This window comes from Rhinolophus sinicus, chromosome 2, assembly GCF_057876585.1.
Source record: "Rhinolophus sinicus isolate RSI-liver-muscle chromosome 2, RSI-T2T, whole genome shotgun sequence".
NCBI lineage: Eukaryota > Metazoa > Chordata > Mammalia > Chiroptera > Rhinolophidae > Rhinolophus > Rhinolophus sinicus.
In genome coordinates, this window is record NC_142502.1 from 89,225,061 (window position 1) to 89,247,388 (window position 22,328).

Here is a 22,328-nt window from a genome sequence, read left to right on the forward strand (position 1 = left end):
TAGATTTATCAGGAGATCTATGCTAAGTTTAATGAAGTTTTATAAATGTCTAATCACTATGTTACACACCTGAAACTAATATAATATTGTATGGCAACTGTATTTCAAAAATAAAAAAAAATTATTAAAAGAAACAAAAAGGTGGGAGATTTTAGGAGCTCTCCACCAAGATGGAAATGCCACAGTTGAGAGCCCCCAAAGTTGCATTGCTAAGACACTAATTGATTCAACAATTGCTGAGGGAGGTAACTCCTAGTAGACACTTCTTTTAATGTGAGTGCAGTTTTCATTGGTGGGGAGTGACGGATAGGAGTAGGGGTGCTTCGCTAAACTAGCATGGATTTGAATTCTGTAATTTGACAGGCATTGTGTTAAATGGTCTACACTGCCTACTCATTTAACCATTCAGAATATTCTCATAAAGTAAATATTATAAACCCATTTTTCAGATGAGAAAGCTGAAACTCAAGTTTTAAGCAACTTTCCCCAAGACCAAACAATTAGTAAGTGATAGAGCCAGACAGCCTGTTTGACTCCCAAGTTGTTCTCTTTCTTACACAAGAGTGTTCACCTTTCTTTATGTTTAAGTCAGGGTGATTACCAAACTTCTAATTTATATCACAGTTCTCATCAGTGGAGACGTCAAGTTTTTTCTCTACAAGGATGCCAGAAATGTGATATGTAGCATCTAGCTAGCTTAGTAACAAGAAGAACAATTCTTGTATGCATAATATTGACACATACATTTAGAAATGCAGACATGTTTCTGAATTGAATTGAATTACATAAAAATTGACTGGAATAGACCTAACTTAATGACTTTTGAATTAAAGAATTAATTTTTAATTTTATAAACCAAAGAAACTTTTTGAAAAGGAATAAATAGCCAAGGCTGATATCTTTCCTTAAAAAGCAAGAAAGCAAACACAGAATAGAGAAATGTCATTGCCAGACAGATACTGAGCAGGGAAATTAAATTTAAGCTCCAGGTCTTCAATGATTCTTTCTAAGTCTAAGGCCACTCTCCAGAGAATGATCTGGAGGGCTCTCTGCTCTGAGCAAATCTCTTTGGAGACAGCTCTGTATCTTCCTGCTCAGCTTCTTCCCTTTCTAAAAATGTCTCAGCTTGTCTTTGAAATATTTGTGACATTAAAATGCAATTCTGTCTTCCCTTTTCTCTGAACAGCAGTCCATAATTACTCCCTCTACCACCAACCATAAACCCCTAGAATCTCTGCATGTATAATGTGCCATGCATGCGCTCAGCTGAATGTTTTTTCTACATAGAGAAAGCCTTGGGAATCTAACAGTCTTCAAGTTTCCTTAACAGAATTTTAAGCATGGTATCTCTTTTTTTCCTGCATTGAATATTGACCCCAGGCATCTTCTGTGGCTTTAAATTCTACAAAATAATTATTATTCAATTTACATTCTTAAGGTTACATGGATGCCAGTTCCTCGCAGGCATTGTGGTTGGCTTGTCCTGGGATACTTGAGTTGCCTTATCCCCATTTCCCTTGCAAACTTAGTCAAGACTTTTAAAGTTCATGATTTTTTTATTATTATTATTAGTTTCAGGTGTACAAAACAATGTAATAGTTAGACATTAACACCCCTCACAAAGTGATAAACCCCTCCCCCAATCTAAAGTTCATGATTTTTATTAGCCTTTTGGATGTTAAGTTTCATGGAATGCCTCTCACGAGATCTGAAGTTCTAAATTGTGTGCACAATCACCTGTGTCATCGGCAGAAGCAACTTTGCTTAGGGTGTTACACCACTTGGGAAAGCTCCTGATAGAAGAGAATTTATCATAATAATAATAATACAGGATGAAGTTATTTGCACAGAAATATATTACCAGATAAATACCCAGCATGGTTATCAGGGTGGATTAGCCTTGCAAGTCAGTTAAAGAAAGAAAACTACTTTGTAATAGGAAAATTATTTTTATATCTCTGATCTCACCTGCTGCATTTCCCTTCCATTCTGCTGATAATTTCATACACTTTTATGAAGAGCAATTCCAGACTCCATTATTGTTCCAAGCTCTGACATTCTCCTAGAAAATGAAAAACTGCCATAACCTTCCCTCCTGCTCATAAAGTCCTAGAAGAGGTGGATCAGACCAGAGAATCTTCTGACTTAGGGTAAATTTTTATTCTTTTACATAAATCCCTCAGGCAGGAATAAGAAAGAAGTTTCAAACCCAATTCCAAATATTTCATTTGGAATCACTCCCTGAGAAGAACAGAGCAGCTGCCAATTAGCGTATCTGAGATCTTCTGAACAAACTCAGTAATACTTTCATTAATAAGTTGACTGAACAGAGCCCCCAGCTGTCATCTGGGTACATACCCAACAGAATAATTATAAAAATAAAATAAAAAAGGTCAGATGATTATTTTTTAAAATGCCTTTGGAAGGCATGGAATAACCGAGCTGGAAGGGTGATAAAGTCCAACTGGTCTACCCTAGCTCTCTCATTTTACAGGTGAACAAACTAAGGCCCAAACTGGTTAGGAGAGCTGTACAAGGTCACAGAGCCAGCCCTGGTGCCCAAGTATCTTGACTTCTGATCTAGTTTCTTCTACACTGACACAAATAATCACTAATATGCTATTTCATTATTTTCATGGCTTAGAGATTTAACACAGTGATTTGTTTTCCCCAAGAGCTAATTATACCTGGTATTCACATATCAATGTTCTTTCAGATATCCACCAAAACAACTGTAATGTCACTAAAATGTAAATGTTGTGGTCCCATTTTTTTTTTCCATTTTTTTTATCCAAAATGTTTTTATTGGGATGGTTTCCTATGCATCTTGATTCAGGAGCTTTTAGTGCTGCTTCCCTGGGAAGCGGTGTCCTTCTGTAAGCCTTGTTTTTCTCCTGTAGGCTGGCAGAGGATGGTGGAGCAGCTTGCACAGAAAACTGTCCTTTGTTCACAGGTACAGGCAGTGGTGATTTTATAGCATCCTGGGCATTTCACATCCATGCTGTAGGAACTGGGGCACTCCACCACGCACCTCTTCTTGTGTTTCCTCTTCTCTGCTGGACAGGGAAGGAAGGAGACCCTTTGTGAGAGGAATGTTCCCGTGGAGAGGTCATCACTGCCAAAAAGGTAGTGGTCGCATCTTCTTGATAAGGAAATGTTCACATCATAATCATAAGGCTTAGTCTATACACTCTCCAAAATTATCATATTAAGGAAGTGAAACTACATATTGGACCACAACAGTATCTAGTTTTCATCGTTTCATAAACTGAATTCCTATACAAGATTTCTTTGGTGAGCAACAGCAAAAAATAAAGTCTTATATTCAAGAATGTTTGAACATTCAATGTTTGAATACCAGAACAGACAAGAAGAGGCAAACAGAGGGCCATGAAAGTCTTTGGAGTAGCCATGAGTTCAGCAGTTCCTACATCAAGCTTCAGAGGAGCCCAATTTGGGGAGCCCATTTCGGGCGAACCAGGAATAAAACCAAAATGTAGATGGCTAAATCAAAGAGAAACTTCTTTCTTCAGAAAAACAATTTACAGTGTTTTGCACTACCATTAAAATCCTTTGCAAAGAAAATGGATGGCAACCAAATCAATCTCGGATGCACCCAAACTTAAATCAAAAATAGCCTTTTACCTGAATAGTCTTAAAATGGTTCTCTATCCAGTTTCCCACACTGAGTGGCCATAGCTCCCTGCCTCCAGAAGGTCTGTGACGCGAGAGGGAAACCAACAAACCACAGTATTCACCTGACTCTCGAATACCCTTAAAAATAGCATCCTTATAAATAATACCAGCTTTTCTGCAGTAGATGAAGTATTGTACCAGTGTATTAAAAGATATGTAACATTTTATTGATAAATCTATCCTTTAAAAGAAATACATTGTAAGATGTCGTCATTTTGATGTGAATCATGTAAATGTTGACAATACGCACTGTTTATTATACATTTAGTGTTTCAAGAGATTCACTTAATTGCCTTTTTGCCTACATACATTCTGTAGTCTATTTTCAATTGCTTCTTTTAAAAAGTGATATTAAAAGAACAGTTTATGTAGAGAAACATTAGTGGATGTTACTTATCTACCCACCCGTGGTTATGGGTGTTAGTTCAACTGCTTTGCTAGTTGCAAAGCCATATTATCAGAGCAAAAATGTATTTGTAAACTGTATGGGAACTAAAAATTAGGAATAAAACCATTTTCTTAAAAAAAGAATAGTACCAGCTTTAAATTGCAGTATTCCTAGGACACGCGAAACTCAGGTTGAGATCAAATAGGCCAATACAGAAGTGGTCTCTCTGAGCTCCTTAAATGAGCAGGAAAGTTAAGAAGGGGCTGGTGAGATACAATGTGCTAGGTCTAAATTTGCCCAAACTAGAAGGAAACATCAATTTGGACTCCAGGTTTAAAAGTAAAGGGGTTATTTCAGGGGGTATCTTACCTCAGCATGCTATAATAAAAACATCATGGACTGTGGAGCTTATTATATAACACCAGAAATGTATTTCTCACCATTCTGGAGGCTGGAAGTCCAAGGTCAGGGTGCCAGCATAACTGAGTTCCGGTGAGCCTCTCTTCCGGGTTGCAGACTGGTGAATTCTCCTTGTATCCTCACACGGCAGAGAGCAGAGAGGAACAAAAACCCTCTTATAAGGGTACTAACCTCATTCATAAGGGTTCTGCCCACATAACCTCATCTAATCCTAATTACCTCCCAGAGACCCCACCTCCTAATAATATCATATGGAGGGTAGAGTTTCAACATATGAATTTTCAGGGACACACACATTCAGTCCATAACAGGGAGTATTCACTCAATTATGCCTATATAATATGAAGTTTAACGTAATTCAAATGAACTTAACCTTATTAGCCATTTGAGTTCTTCGAGGAAAAGGGGAAATCTCAGCAATTAAATTATCACTCTTCAGGAAGTGAATGTACTATTTAATATTTCTTTGGATTTCCTTAAATTTCTGTTTGTACTCTGTAGTCCAATCCAGATACATCCTTATTGGCCACTTACATCTTTCTGATACTTCAGACATTGCCATCGTCTGCTCCGATTTTGAAATGCTCTTGTTTGTACATGTCAGCATAGACAGGATTCTTTATCAATAGAAGTTTTTCTTTGTTTTTTGTTTAATGCATTTGTACCTCTGGGACAGAAATTCCAAAGTATTCTATGAATACCATAGAAAACTAATAAAATTAAAATATAATATCGCTATTATATTACCAAAACCTAGAGAAAGGAAATATGTGGTATAAAATTTCAACCATTTTATCATGACATATATTTTTAGATTAAAAAATTATATCTGTGACTTCTAATAGTTTCCAATTACCTTTGATGACAGACTTCAGAGACTGAATCAATTGGATTTTAGTAGTAGTAGGTACTGTGATGCTGTGTTAATAGAAACAATAAAGTGGTCCCTTCTTTTAACAACATCCTCTCCTTTTAACTTAGTGCCAAATAAACACAACTCCTGGAATAAAGATTTAACAGGAAAAAAAGGGAAAACGTCCCAACAAATAATAGTAGCAGCACTTAAAGCACACGAAGAATTAAGATACACCTCTGCCACCAGATCAGTAATGAATAAATAGGGCCCACTAATTTTTACTGTGCTTGCAATAAAACAGACCACACAGGCCTTCTCTCCTGGAATCTGTAAGTAGTACTTTAAAATCCCTACATGGCTTTAGCACCTGTAATGACTTAGGATGTTCAGGGATGTCTAGAGGAAAAGGTACTCAGCATTTTCTAACACACACAGTTAAAAATAATTTCCTGACTGTTAGCTACTGTGACCCAGAGAACAGCTTCAGGCCCAAACACCAGGGGTATTATTCTCTACTCACCTATTATCTACATTAGCTTTTTTTTAATGTGACTCATCAATTACCTCTATATAAATTCATCCTCCAGCCCTAATGATTGATATAAATGTTCCCCATCCACGATAACATAATTTACAGTACTAACTTCATTTCATCTACAATTCTGCATAGGTTTTCAACTTGTACTAAGATCCCACATCACTTTAATTTTTCATATTGAATTCATTGCAAGAGCTGCACCCCGGGATCCCCTCACATGACATCTCATTTTCAGGACAATCTGTAAACACTGTGGCAATCTGTAAGCCAACGTGATAGGAGGCTATGTTTATAGAGACCCCAAGGAACTGCTACTGCTGAAGGGAGACTCTCTCTTACCGTGTTGCTGCCCCCACATTTGTGACAGTTCCTGCTAGTGGCTTGTTCTGACTGATGCTAGGACCGAGCTAACTCAGATATGTATGGCAGAAATCACTTTCGGGTAGAGGCTTAGATAGTTGCACAACCTTTAGTTCTCTGGGAACAAGGCAGGATCAGGATGTTTATACACAGGCAGAAAATCCCCAGTCCCCCTTCCCAGTCCCAAAATTCCCACTGTCATTATGCTATGCAGTTGTGTCTGTGTTATGGTGGAAATCCGACAGTTAAGAATTTCAGGGGAGTCCCACAGATTCTGTGCATTTGCAACTTTTTCCCCTATAGCCCAATGCTAAACCTGATGGTATGAAAAACATTCACTCCTTTAAAAATTGTAATTTGAATCTAGGACCTATGTCATGGAAAAAGCTACTTTAATCACCGGGAGGCACATGTATGACATATTTAAGTGGGCATGAAACAGTTAAACAACAAAAGCCTGTCAAAGCAGTCAGTGATCAGCTTCTAACCGAGGGCTACTGATGTCATGGGGGGTCGCTGATAGCAAAACACAGGAAGTAACAATAAAGTAAATGACTACTGAGTAGTGGGGGGACAGTTTTTTAAGTAGTGCTCAGCCTGAACTTTGTTCTATTTCCCACCCCTAGAATCCAAGAGAATCTTCAAATCCTCTCCCCTGCTACTGCAAAGGAAAGATATTTACTTCTAAGCAGCTATAGAATAATAAACAAGTACCAAATGGGAGGCTAATCGTATTTCTAGCATGAACATGAATCCATGTAATAGGAGATAGGAAGCTAATAGCTCAAGCCATGAAAACCAGTACATAAGGAGTTTGGACTTCAAATGCACAACTTTGTTGTGGCAGATAGAATAAGAATTCTCCATAATTCGTATATCAGCCCTGACACAAATTAAGTGACCAGTCCTATGTGGGCCACAGTAAGATGGAATGCATTCACCTGGGACATGGATCAATGGGACACCAGGTGATAATAGAAAAAACAAGTGTCTGGACCTGAACCTGGGCAGAGACATTTTCCTAGCCACGTCTGCTGCTTCCCAGGGATGTGGTGAGAATTCGAGAGAGAACACAGAGCTACAATATCATTATTTCCAACTATCGCTCAGAATTTGTTTTTTCTATAGTTGTGCTTAATTTAACAATTTAGTAAACACATCTATTTCATTCTATTATAAGTGTTTAATTGTTAATTATTTTTTCTTTATAAAGAATCTTCATAAATATCTTCAACAATTCCATGTGACTATTTTTAAAGAAAGGAAACTCTACCAAGATGTCCCAAATTAGGTTTTCAAACAAGACTTTAATGTCCAGGTAAGCATATTAAACAAAATGATGTGTGACCTAGGCCTAGCTCTGTGTGGCTACATCTTGCATTTTACCTTTATGCTGAGGACATAATATTATCTCATATATTACAGTTGTGTGAACTATGCTGTCTGACCAAACTGAACCTTCAAAAATGACTAGCATTTTGCATTTCATGTAAAGAAACATGACATTACCTAAGCCTATTACTCTTACCCACCAGTGAAAACTGCTACATTATCCATTGTAGAAACACAGCCAAATGTATAATTCAATTTTCCTCCCTTCAGCAGAAGGAAATCCTCTCTGAAAAGAAAATGCTTTCTCCACTTTTTAAAAACTTTTTACGTGGAAATATTATCAAACTTACACAAGTATTGCAAGAATAAAACAACTTCTGTGAATATGAACTTCTGTGAATATGTATATATATATGTATATATGTATGTATGTGTGTGTGTGTGTATATATATATATATACACACACACAGATTCTCGACTATATCACATTAGTTCACTTCCTTCCTCCCTCTCTCCCTCTCTCTCTCCTGAACTACTTGAGAATAAGTTGCACACACCACACCCCTTTATCACACATATTACGATGACCAAATCACAAAACTTAACATCAATGCAATACTATTTTCTAATATATTGACCATATTTAAATTTCACCAATTTCACCAATAAACCCTTATAGGAACGTTTTCTTTGCTCTAATACACCATCATAAATTTCATTTGGTTGCCTTTCTCTCTAGTCTTCTTTAATCTAAAACAGTTCCTTGGCCATTCTTTATGTTTCACAACTCTGATATTTTTGAAGCATACAAACAGACTGCTTGTTTTGTGAAACATCCCTAAGTTGGGTTTATATGATGTTTCCTTGTGATCAAGTTCAGCTTATGCATGTTCTGTAAGATGTCAAAGTGCCCAGTGACAACATAGGGACTTCCTCTCAGGGCATGCCGTCAGGGGCACATGGAACTGGTGAAGACATGGGGATTCAGTAGCAATGCCATCCCACTGTCCAAGGCAAAAAGAATGTTTTAGTATAAATGCTTCCTCTATTAACTAAACAGGAAAACAGCTGAAATCTTTTGTTATACTTTGGCTGAAAGCCATTTATATTATGCACTGTTTTACTTGCATATTTGTGCTTTAGAATTTTTAATTTATAATTAAGAATGAAAAGTTTTTGCCTGATGTCCAAGAAATTTCTGGCATCAAAAATCAAGTAGAAGTACTGGTTAGAGGGAAGGAATACTTTTTATGTTTCAGAGTCTTATTAAATGTCTTGCTCACTCTAATCTAAACATACTATTTTAAGGTAATACATATCAGGCTTTCAGTGACAAAGAACAATGGTCTTACTTGCCATTTCACTCATTTGTTCATTGCTTAATCATTCTTTCCTTTATTTCTTCTTTCTGTCTTTCTGTTGTGCTTTCCTTTCTATCCTTATACTTGTATTCCTTCATTCCTTCCTTCTTTGGACAATCATTTAATCTACTCTTGTATTCCTGTGCTCCAAAGTCCTGATGGTTAGATGCCAGAAAACAGTGATACTTCTCAAAAATCAGCGCCCTCTCTTTCTCTTGTACCACTACCCTTGACCTGGACATAAAACCCCTCCTTAGGTACTAGATGACTGGAAACACACACACACACACTTAAAAATCATCTAATTCATTCTTTCATTATTCACCTAAATAGTTGCAAATTGGTAAGTAGGTATTTTCTCTTTTCTTTTACAGAACTCTTATGTGGCAAGTTGTCCACTGCCAATTAGAAGACTTTCAGAGAATCAGCTCAAAATCTCTTCATTGCTTGTCACTGAACGAGCCTATTAACTTGCCCCAACCTCCCATTATTCAACCAACTCTACACCATCCATTATTTCAGAAAACTTGATGTCAGGAATTAAATGAAACAAAATATGTAAAGGCACATTATAAACTATAAAAAGCTAAACAAATATAAACTATTGTTCTCATTATACTTCTTAACAAAATGTTTTCCTTTGAGTTTGCTGAAGGCTCAAACTAATATGCATGCTTATGCACCGATTCTGAAGACACCAATCGGACAAAAAGATATAGTGTCTCAACTGGAATGTCAAAATTTCAAGATACTAAAAGTATATTAGATTTCCTCTATGTGTATCCTAGGAGCCCTACCTCTGAAAATGAAAATTTGGTTAGCTCAGTGATCTATTTAAAGATTTGGTTACTTCAGAGAAAAGGAAGAAGAAAATGAAAAAGAGCATTTTATGTGTCTATACCTGTCTATCTTTATATATAGATTATATATGTATATGTATATACGTGTATGTAATGTATTAATATACATATTATATATACGTATATACATATATATGAGGGAGAAGGAGAGTGAGAGAGGAACTGAGGGAGAAAGAGCTTGTCTTGGCTTCACTTATTAAATCTCCCTCAAAAAGAAGAAGATGATGATGATGAAGATCACTGTAAGACAGAATAGCCAGGTCTGGCAGTCTGACTAAGTACGCACTGAAGAATTCTTCTATAAGGAACCCAACTTTAATGCTGCTTCTACTGTACACCTGATGAGCCAGTGTCTTTTGATGAATTTTAAGTGTTAAGTTGCTTGTTTTTCTTCCCTAAACAAAGAGCCAAATGCATCGCCTGTGCTTTGCTTTCTTTAATGCCACTATTGTTCAGGGATTCTCTCAGCCAGCTAGGGGAATAGCATGTGGGTACTGAATACAAAGAGGCAGCAGGTTCCAAATGCAGCCTCCAAAAGACGAGGCTGTCCCTGCACCCTGCATGGGATGGAATGAAACTGTGTTTTGTCCAAAATTAAAAAGCCTGACCTGCGGGTCCTTAGAGGAGAAAAAGATTTCCTACGAGGTGACATCTGGATTCTCTCCTTGCTTCTGCTACTACTGCTGTGTTTACCACCATTCTCTATATTCCCATTTCTTTGCTGCAACTGTCAAAATTTAAGTTTGAAAATATTTTATCCAGCCCTCTTGTTCTAAATAATTCCGGTAAAAGGAAAGCTTATGATTTCTCAAACGGATGTGTTTTAAAAGGGTTTAGAGGCACCACCCTTTCTTCCAGAAATTTTAATAAGCATATAGAAATAGCCAGCTGGCTAATCCAGGGAATATCCCTCCTCCCTACTCATTTTATAGAAAGATCCTGTGGTCAGGAAATATAAAGCTTTCAACACATTGACCACAGCTAGGATTATAGCCTCATATGGTAGAGCTTTTTCCCACTGTCTTTTTCTGGGTGTTGGCAACATCCAGCCGTCCTCTCATCGCTGTCAAAGTCACCTTCACCCTTCACTCACCGGGGAGAACTTCAAGATGGACTGCACTAATGAGCGAGTCTGGGATTGAGACATTACATGTAAATCCATCAGTGTGATTAAACTTAACATGCACACTGTGTGTGCTTGGTACTTTCAAAGAGCCTGGCTATTAAATGGCTTCATATTTTTATACCTTTTGGCACCCTCATAAAAGGACTTAAGAAAACAGAATTTTTCCTCCACTGCTACAGATGGACTAAGGCTAAGAAGCTATTCAGTAATTTGAAACGTCTCAGGTTCATTGATAAATCAAGTTGGTAGCTTTGAAAAATATTTTTAAATGTATAAAAACATATATTAGTAAGGTTATATGTGTATGTAAAAGCAGATATATGGCGCAAAAGCTATTAAGTTTTAAATAAAGTAAAACCTCATTAATTCAGACTCTCTTAAATCAGAATTTCTGCTCTAACAGAGGTCTGGCTGGGAAGTTTGCCTTTGCCCTATCAATGGAGAAAAGACTTGCTGAAGAATTTACTAATGTAAATAAAGATTACAGGGAGAGTACATAAACTGTTTAAGAGAATACATTGTTTTTAGTATCCTCAAGCATTTAGGAGTACCCATTTACATAAAAATAATTGAGAATATAATTACAAAGCAATCTCATGTATTAATCAAAGTTAGCACTCTAAGGACTTCTAAAAAGAATTTTTAATTATTGTATAAGTCCACTTCTACATACTTGAAAGAGGTAAAGTTGTACCCTTTCTAAAGATTGTATAGTTCAAACTTCTCACAAATGTATGCACATCTGTGTCTAGTTGATGTAAATTAATAAGCTGTTAAAATATATATCGTGTTTTTATATATGAATATGCTATAATAGATTTCTTGTTTTTGCATTTCAAGTACTGTAACAAAACTTAGTATTTCTGTGGTACATATGGGTACATACGTGCATTCATAATGTTAAGAATGGCAGTAGGGAATGGTAGAATGAACATACACTTACCTGCTCTGCCACTTTCCTGCAAGGTGAGCTTGGGTCTCAACTGGAGCCTAGGTTTCCTCACCTGTAAAATCAAGAGAGGTGCTTTAGTACCCATCTTACATCTCAAACTTGTTGCAAGGATCAAATTAAATGATGTTACTTAATGAAAGTACTTCATAAAGTGAAATGCACAGTTTGGAATTATTTTATCCAAATAATGGATACTTTTATTTAAAAGGAAATGTTGATGACACACACCATATTAAAATAGCCAGATAAAAATTCCAAGTTCATTATTACCTGTAAACGATATTACATGTCCTAGCTTGGGTTGAAACTAGAATAAAGGAAGCTGAAGCAATCTGTAAATACCTACCTATTCATTCTGTTTTTCATCTAGACTGTAGCATTAGGGGTTGAAACTGGAGAGTATTTTAGCAATTTGCAGAAACCTTTAAAATTTAAAAAATCTGAGCTTCATGTGTGAGTTAAATGAGATCTAAATGAAATTCTGACAAATGTACAGGGTTTAGGAAACACAGACTGAGCCAATCCAAAGGGCAGATAAACAGAGTGCCCACACCAGGAGCCCTTGCAGCCTGGTTCATCTTTCCTAACGCAGCCAAACCTAGCATAATGTCTAGAACATACGAAGCGCTCAACAATTAGTGGTACTGAGATGCCTCTTGGCCAGCTATCAGGTAACCCTATACAGATTCACAAATCCAGAATCAACATACTTGCCTACAAGGATAAGATTATAAATTTCACAAGGTAAAGAAAGAACAGGTCTGTCTTGTTCCTGATGTATCTCCAGATTCTACTCATGTATCCTCAGTAACTGCTCAGTAAGAATCTGTTGACTGAATGAGCAACTACTATAAGACACATTTTGTGTAAGTTGATTAAAACATGGTCTTTAAACTTAAAGCTTATAAGATGAGGTTCCCAGAGAGAGACCTTTATAATAGGACAATGGGTAAGTGCCATGTCATGAAGAAAGTGCTCTGAGAACATAAAGCATTGATTTTTTACCCTAGTTGTACGTTAGAATCACCAGAATCAATACCCATGTCTGCAATCAAATAAATCAGAGGATGGGGCTTGGACATCAGTATGTGTTTAAACTCTCTCTAGCCAGGGTTGAGAATCATGGGAAGAGAACTTTAAAAGAGTTATTAGAACAGGAGGTAAAGGAGTTAGGAAAGGACTTTTTCCCAGATGAGGTGATGTTTACACTGAGCCTGTTTATCCCTATGATCCATCGGCCCAATTTCCAACAGTGCCCTTCTCCAGGGACTATGAAGACCAGTTCCTCCCACTTACTGCTCTTCCAGACACTTTGAAGTTCTAAATCCCAAGGATTTAAAGGGGCCTCAGAGAATCTTAACATTCCGAAATCACACATCATTAGAGAGTAAGTCTCAATCTCTCGATCTGGAGCAAGGCTGGAAGAAAAGGGAGAACAAGGACCTTGTGATTCTCGATAAACTTCCTTATTTTGTTCAGTTTTCTTCACTTTGGGATCTCTTCACATGTAGTCATACCCAAGGGCACGTGGCTCATGATTTAATGAGGACTGTCATGATCTAAGAAGTCAACATACTATCTTTATCTGCCATAAGTTTCAATCATGATCACACTTAGTTATGTTAACTTATACTTACTTTTATTTATAATAAGTAAACAACCTGGTACACCATATAAGGAAGGAAACTAATGGAGGTCTTTACCTTATTATCCTGACTGTCCAATCTCAACTAAGTTGCCGGAACAGTTTTCACCCTATTCTTATAACTAATGCCAAAAATTGTGATACCAAAAAGTAGTCAATGTAATGGGATCAGATTTTTTTTTAAGGCCTTTTCTTCAAAACTACTGAAAGATATGCAGAAAAAAATTCAACTCCAGTATCTGGAATAAAAACCAAAGGCCTAAGCTCTTATGTAGAAGAAGAAGAGGATTAGAACTAAAGTTGTAATTGCATTTCTATCAGGAGCTACATGCATAAGGTTGGGCGAGCCATTTTCTAAGCATCTCTAAAACGAAGTGGTCAGATTGATGATGTTAAAAGAATCTTTTCCATGCTAACATTCTGTCCTATTTTAAATTCCAGCCTAATAACAATAGTTTCCAAATGCATCCAAGGCAGGCAAGAGAATATCCTGAGGTAAGAAAAAGCCTAGCCTCCTCCTAGTGCTTTCAACCTTTGTTTACAGATTCCAACATTAAAAATCATTTGAAGTTTGATCTCATCACCACCACCTTTGGATATATACACACATTTACATATGTGTATACATATACATATATACATACGTTTGTATACATATGTGTGTATATATATACATACTTGCGTACATATATACATAACACATATATGTAATGAAGTCTGACAATCAAGTTCGCGAACTCATCCTAGAAAAAGTGCTACATACCTCATTGCTGAATATTACTACGGTCACCTTTGAAGTACTCCCCTTAGGAAGCTATGCACTGACACCAGCACCTAGTTCACCCTTCAAAGCAATTTTGGAACTCTTTTTCTGGAATGGCCATCAGAGCTGTCTTCGTTAATACTGAATGTCCTGAATGTGATCCTTGATGTCCTGAATGTGATCAAAATGCCTTCCTTTCAATATTTCCTTTATCTTTAGGTAAAGAAAGAAGTCATTGGGGGCCAGATCAGGTGAGTAGGGAGGGTGTTCCAGACAGTTACTTTTTTACTGGCTAAAAACACCTTCATAGACAGTGCCGTGTGAGATGGTACATTATCGTTATGCAAGAGCTATAAATGGTTGGTGAAAAGTTCAGGTCATCTAACTTTTTCACGTAGCCTTTCAGCACTTCCAAATAGTAAACTTGGTTACCTGTTTGTCCAGTTGGTACAAACTCATAATGAATAATCTCTCTGATACCAAAAAAGGTTATCAACATCGTTTTGAATCTTGATTTAGACTGACAAAACTTTTTGGTTGTGGAGAACTGGCTGACTTCCATTGTGCACTTTGACACTTTGTTTCAGGGTCGTATTGGTACACCCATGTTTCATCACCAGTGATAACATGGCCCAAAACATCATCTTGCCTCTCCAAAAGGTCTTGGCAAACTTTGACTCTCCTTTGCTTTTGTTCCTCGGTGAGCTCCTTCAGGACCATTTTGACACACACCTTTCTCATACCAAGATTTTCAGATAAGATTTTCCTGTTTCTCTATCGATGTTTACTTGGTCTGCTTTGCTTCTCACAATCAGTTGATGATTTTGACACACAATTCAAGAATTTTTGCAATGTTTTTGTCAGTTCTGCTCGTTACTGGCTGCCCTGACCTCTCTTCATCAGTGACGCGTTCTCTCCCCTCAGAAAAACATTTAATATATTTGTACACTGCCCTTTTCTTCATGGCATTATCCCCATAAACTTGTACTAACATGTCCCTGATTTCACTTCCACTCTTGCCAAGTTTAACAAGAAATCTAATGTTTGTTCATTGTTCTAACTCAAGCTCAGACATTCTCGCGAAAACCACACCACAACAATAATGAACGCCACTCAGGAAGACACCGCCACATGTCGACACGAACATAGCTGTTAGACACTGATATACCAAGGTTATGAAACCTTACCAAGCTGTTTGTACAGGGCTGCCAATGTAAGTGCATGGTGGCAAGTTCACGAACTTAAGTGCCAGACCTCATGTGTGTATGTACTCGTATATGTATATGTTTATGAGCACAGGCAGCCCATATGGACCTTATTGGTCTCTAGAAACTTTTTCTTACACAGATACTGCTTATCTAAATGAAAGAGCCCTAGCTCATGTGTTCTAGTTCTTTGTGTAAGTAAGGCTATACATGGATAAAATGAAAGGGATACTAGGTAGTAGAAGACAACATACAAAATGTAGTTATCATTACTGTTTTAGGTCTCATGATACTATAAATCAAGGAATAAAAAGGATACATGAATAGAATGACAGGACAGGTCAGTCCTAAAGACAGTTATACCTCCAGGCCCACCATCAATGGATCCAACAAGTGTATTTAATTCAACTATACACTTACAGACCTAACAGAGCCTGAAAGAATTCATGCCCACTACTGCCTGTGTAAACTCAAAAAAGTTACTTCTAGGGAAGCATAAACTCCTCCCTCTATCCCTATATTTTTCATAGGCCCTTCGTTCATATTGAGATTTTGGATATTACCTATAGGACCCCTAAAACCTTTGCTATCTGCCCTTTTCAGCCAGGTGCTTAAGGAACCAAAAATTTGTCAAGGAACCATTTGGACAGAAAAGGAATTTAACATGCATTTGATCAGCATCATGAATTATATTATTAACCAACCCAGGGTATGAATGATGGCAGGTCCAAAGGAGAATTAAAACCACCCAAATCTTCCCCATAGCTGAGAAGGGCCACAAAGGACCTAAGTGATTATAAGGTTAGATATTACATTTTCAAGTTCCCATCTGGAGGCATGTTTGTTTCTTGCTGTGTAAGTTTGCTCCTGAGTTCTTCAATGGTCTGTTTTGAAAGGGTGAGACTGACTGAAACAAATGCCTCTGTCTAAAGACTTTAAAAAAAAAAAAATCAGTGAAAACAATATAGGGATATAAATGTCTGTGCCCACAGCCAAGATAAAAAATGCAAAGTCTGGGCCACCTTGCCTTTAATTTTCTAACTGCTGTTTTGTAAGGCTGTGTCATGCTTCTCAGTTCAAACACGCTTTGGCTCTTTATTATTCATGGACCTTTTTCTCAGTCAGTGGTGTTGAATAATAAAACAGCCCAGGATCAAATGGGCCAATTCTCCACGCCTGACACCAACTGCTACTGTTCGCTGGGCTCTGCCAAGCGTTGCCTCTGATAATGAGTGGGATTTGGTTAAACAGTAAATTAATGAATAATGAAATATCCAGGTTGATCAGTTAGAGAGCACGCTTGCTTTGCCCTGGGCTAAACGCTTGGGGCAGAAATTACTCTCAATCGGCACTTGCCTGGCTGCTGGTCTGGATAACTATTTTACAGCCTATTGCTTGACAGAATGCTGGGGAGGGGGGAAAACAGTGGGGAAGAGAAAAGGAAGAAGGACAGACTTATTAACAGCAAAAAAGAGAGAGAGAGGAAGAATAACCTAGTTATCATCTTGTAGGTTTCTAAACTGCATGTGTAAGAACAAAGTCACAAATATGATCTAGAGCAGTCAGAGTTCCAAAATTCCCAACACATGTTTAATATCAAGGAGAAATGATGAATGAAAACAGTCTTCTGCCCGTGCCTATGCACATATGTGATTAAAGGTAGAACAATTCAACTGCAAATTCGTATTTTTGTGTAGACTTTAGAATGATGACATTCAGGTAAGTCATCCAGTGTCCAGCGAACAGGAAAACTCTGCCCTCATTTTAAGGTCTCATGCTCTGGTTCTTAGACACACCTCCTTCTACAAATTTGAGAACATTAAAAATAGGATGGCTTTCCAAATGACCTCCATTAGAAAAAAGTTTCATTGCCACTGAGATTCTAGGGAAAAGAGAGAGAGACAGAGACATAGATATAGATATAGTTCGTCACTTTTCAACTTTAACTTCACCCAAGAGCTCCAAACTGTTACGTAGTTTTACACGTGCATCTGTAACAGGTTTGCTCATTTAAGATCAGGTGCATGTCCTCTACAAGAAACAAGCTTTGGATCATAAAATATCCACAGCAGAGTGCAAGAAGGACAACATACACTAAGGAAATATGTTATTTCACTCTTGACACTTGTTTTGGAAATAAATTTATCTACTTGCTTATCTCCGAAATATCTTATTCTTTCAGAAGTTTGACCCTTTCAAGTGGCTTCAAGACTGGTGAGTTTCACAGTTTTACACACTGAAAACTGAAACACTTTTCAATAAATTAACGTATGGTGGGTGTCTGTGTTTTGGCATGTTATTTTGGTTTCATTTGATTTTAGTTTGTTCTTAGGTGGAAGAGAAAGGAGAGTCTTCGCAAAAGTGGTGGGAGAGTAAGAACGTATTCAGGAAAGCAATTTAACAGGCATCACAGCTGGAAGTAAATTCAGAACAAGGCTTGAGTGACATGGACATTATCTTCTTTTCCTGGTATAGAGGTGGCAAATGATAAGATCGTTAAAAAACAACAACAACAAAAATAAAAAGAAAAAGAAAATAAAAAAAAACTGCCCACAGACAAATACAGAAAGGAATAATATGAATTACCTATAGCTTCAGCGCACATGATTACCACCCTCAACTCCCCAGGGCCTGCAGAGCAGCAAGGCCTAGCGGCTGTTCTTCCCCTAGTTTCATCTTGCAAAGCAGCGTCATAGACGAAGTTCTTACCTCTCCACACTGGCACCCAAACAAACCTCTCTCCCCCAAGAAAAACTAGAAAGCTCTAATTGTCTCTATTACTTTCAGACATTAGCCACCAAACACAGATGTTCACTATTGAGAATTAAAGGAAGGGGGAAAAGGTCACAGGAACCCAGATGAGCTGATCCTTCTTTGAATTATTTGGCCCTATTGTCTTTAATGGCCCTTATCTTTGAAGAGGAAAAGAATCTTTAGATTGAACATAAAAGTGCATCATTCAATGGGCCCATTTTGTTGATAGGGCTCATGCCTGAGCCCCCTTCCCTCCTATAAACAGCGAAAGAGAATTATGGAAAACAACTTATAAAAAGAGTACACTGTGCTTCTGCCTCAAATCTGGGACATTTCCTATCTTTAAGAATCTCTGGCCAAAAGAATTCTATCTTAATAGCAAGAGTTCTAATACCTAAGAAATGAAAAAAGTTTTTTCTTCATTCCTTAACACAATGGGACTCTCATGACAAAGAAAACTCACATTGGTAAATGTTGTTTTGTTGTGGTTACTTTTTGTTTAGTCCAGGTATTGGGAAGTTCCCATATTGTGATATATTACCATCGTGTGTGTGTGTGTGTGTGTGTGTGTGTGTGTGTGTGTGTGTGTAAATAGACCTAACTACAACCCCCAACCAAAAAAGATCTCTCACCTAGTTTCCTGGTAGAATCACTTATCTAGGAGGATAACACATACATAAAATTCGTCCTGGTTCAAGATTGCACTGGCACTTTTGGGGATGGAGGGAATGGCTAATGAAGCACTGAGGTTTGGTTTGGTTTTATGCTTGTTTACTTTAGACTGACTGGGATTTTCCCAGCTATTTAGTACAATCCCAAACCCTCCCTGCTCCTCTCCAAACCTAGAATGGTTGAGTTTAGCAGTAAAATCCACTGCTGTGTATAATCTAAAATCCTACTTCCTTGGAAATTCAGATTACAGTTGCACTCACTTTGCCCTTCCACATAATCAGGTGTTTCCTACCCTGTTTCCCCGAAAATAAGACCTAGCCAGACAATCAGCTCTAATGCGTCTTTTGGAGCAAAAATTAATATAAGACCAGGTCTTATGTAAGAACCGGTATTATATTATTATATATAATATTATATTGTATCTGGTCTTATATAAGACCCTGTCTCACAATAAAATAAGATGGGGTTTTATACTAATTTTTGCTCCAAAAGACGTATTAGAGCTGATTGCCTGCTAGGTCTTATTTTCAGGGACACAAGGTAGTTGCCTATCTCTAATTGCACAAATGGACTTGGGTTCTAGTGTAGGACCCAATAGTTCACACGGTGAGCGCTAGAACTCACTGCGTTGACCTGATCCTCCACTTCAGTCTACAGAGTATGATTTGGGTCGTTTCCACCCCAGAAAGATCTGCATGCCCGGTCTCTGTCAAGCTACCCTTCCCACGTCTCTGTATCCCACTACTCGTGTGCCAGCTTCTTTTCTCCAGCCATTTGATAAATGTACAGGTCAGGACATTTGGCTATTATGCAGAAGGCAGACTCTGACCTCCCCAAAATATTCTACACGTATATGCCCTGGCCATGCCCTCCTCCAGTTCAGTGCGTTAGCTAATGACATCTGACAGCCACATCCTTGAAATGTTTGCTAATATCTCCCCGAGCAGGCACGTCCAGGACGTTAACTGGTGGTCGAGTCACAGATGACTGCCAGAGCTGCCCTCCGTGCGGCCGGGGCAAGTCACGCTTTCCTAACTCCACTGGCTATTATGCTGCTTAAAAATTTAAGAACATTTTTATGCAGAGGCCTCTCCCGGCAGCAGGTGTGACCCCTACTTGGGTTTAGACGCCTATCGCCTGAGTACAGCTCCAGAAGGGTGCAGCCCTGCGGAGAGAAGAGAAATAGCGAAAAGAGCCAGGGCGGACAGGAACCAATAAATTTCCAACAAGCGGGCAAAAAGTCGAGGCCTGACCTTGCTAGCTTCTGACCAGCGTAGAACGTGCTGAACTCGTGTGTCAAACCTGTTCCCTCAGTCTGAGCATAAACAGCTCGCCCACGCGGCAGTCGTTTGCGAACTCTGTGCCTTGACCCCTAGAGCGCACAGCACACACCCTGCAGCGAGGGTGGGCCGCGCCCTGGGTTATCGCGGGGGCTGGAGTTACGCCCCAGGGAGCCGCAAGACGTGCGTGCGCGTGCGTGGGCGCCCGCGCGTGCGCGCTCGTTAACAACCTGCCGTGCAATCCGGAAAACGTGCCTAGACCTGGGCCGCGGCGCTGTGTGCGTGCGCTGGGGTGGCGCACGCGTGGTCCGTGCGCTCGCACACACTGTGCCCGGGTGTGAGTGTCATCGCGCTCACGCCCAGTTTCCACGTACTCCTCTGCTGCGTTCTGGGAACGCGGGGGAGAGTCGGTGGGAGGGAGCTAGCCTGTGACCTGGGGGAGGGGCAAGGAGGTTCTCAAGCCGAGAACGTGGACCCGGGGAGACGTTTGACCTCATCCAAAGGAAGCGGTGGGGTTATTTATGAGGCCTGATTTAAAAGTGGTGGCTGCCAGAGAAGTGAAAAAGAAGCTCACCCCAAGCTATGAGAGAAGCTATCGTCAAGAGGATGCTGTTTATGACAATATAAATCAACGTGGAGCTTTGTGATGGGAAATATGGAGAGCGTGAGTTTGGGATCGAAACAAAGAAACAAAGTCAAGAAGGAAAAATGAGTTTTTGTCCTCTGTTTTCCACCCTCCGAGCAATTCCTCCCTTCCCCAGGAGCCCACGATTCCAGTGGGGAAGCTGGGGAGGGTTGAGCACAGCGCGTCGGGGGTCGGGGCTGCCTGGGTCTTCCCTAAGTTTAAACGAGGCTCTTTAGAGGGCGAGGGAATACATGTAAATAAACAACTTAGAAGATTTATGGGAAGGAGTTCAATTTTATAGGACTGTATTTATAGAGCCAGCGCTGGCTCACTTATAAATAGATTAATGGGAATCTAAAAGTAATGGACTTGTGAGCTGCACGTTTAATTTCTGAGGCTTCAACATGACAGACAACCGCCCTCGAAGTCCAAGCGTGGAAGGCAGTTTGTGTCAGAGAGTGGAGAGCGCCCTCAAGAAGGGACAGGTCCCATCGAGCCAGCATTTCTCTGGTGCCTGTAAGCTCAGGCTGCTTGGATCCCGAGAGAGGGACCCCACGGGGCTGTTATTTGCAAATGAAGAAAAAGAATGTGGCCTCATAAAAAAATAATCGGGTCTTCCTCCTAGCATTATTTTTAATCAGGCCCTTAAGCCGCTAATACCGGCGGGCGGGCGTGCAGGCAGGCTTCTGGGGCACTGTAAACGGCCTCACCCGCGCTGGCTGCCTGAAGGCAGGCAGGGGCGTCAGCAACACCTCCTCCAAGGTCACCTAGGGACCCCGCGCTGGGCCTGTGGTCAGCAGGTCCACAGCAGCCGTTCCAGCTGCCGCTCTTTCCTCACCCGCAGCCTAGTAAGATAGTAACAAAGAGGCTAAGGAGCTGTGACAGGCAGTCCAGGGCCATTTTGTTAGCCAAGACTCTCTTACCCCTTTCCTTCCCTTTCCAGTTTCTCCTTCCAGGTCTTCCAGTTCTTTTCCCACATTCAGGCCCCGCAGTACTTTGGGTTTTACCTAGTAAAGGCGATTGTCTCAGATCCTCTCCTTATCAAATGGTGGTGGGAAACAGGGAGGGGAGTGTCTATAATTTACCTATAGGATAATAGATCTGTTTCTCCAGAGCTAGAGCTAAACTTTCTGCAGGAAAATTTGCCATAGGATATGGAAATTACTCACCACCCACTTTGTGTAATCCCAGTGGTAACCAAACCCTCCCTCTCCTAAAAGCAAATGAAAAGGAAAATGTAATACAGTTGAACCAGAGACAGACATATATCTTATTTTCTTTCTAGATAAATGGATTGCATACCCTCTTAACCACACTTCCCTTGGTTTTCTTTCCTTCCCTCTACTTCCTTTTCTGTGATTCAGTCATTTATAGTTCTGGCCATGATACCCCCCTTTTTAATTAACAAGGGAGGCATGAAGTGGAAAATCTCACATAGAGCAGATTCCATTGTACCTTCTGCCTTTCCCTATAAGGGAAGTCCAACTGGGAAAG

At 39.2% G+C, this 22,328-nt stretch overlaps 1 long non-coding RNA gene across 2 annotated transcripts; it reads right to left on the reverse strand.

Annotated features, from left to right (window-relative positions):
* Window positions 1-1,327: 1,327 nt before the first annotated feature.
* On the reverse strand, window positions 1,328-20,393 carry LOC141571871 (uncharacterized). Of its 2 annotated transcripts, none has more exons than XR_016020309.1 (3): window positions 20,183-20,393; window positions 4,525-11,942; window positions 1,328-3,053 (listed from the first exon to the last, which is right to left on the reverse strand). It is a non-coding gene; the product is annotated as an uncharacterized LOC141571871 (long non-coding RNA). The 2 variants fall into 2 exon arrangements; XR_016020310.1 differs by having other exon boundaries at window positions 1,328-3,056.
* Window positions 20,394-22,328: the final 1,935 nt, after the last annotated feature.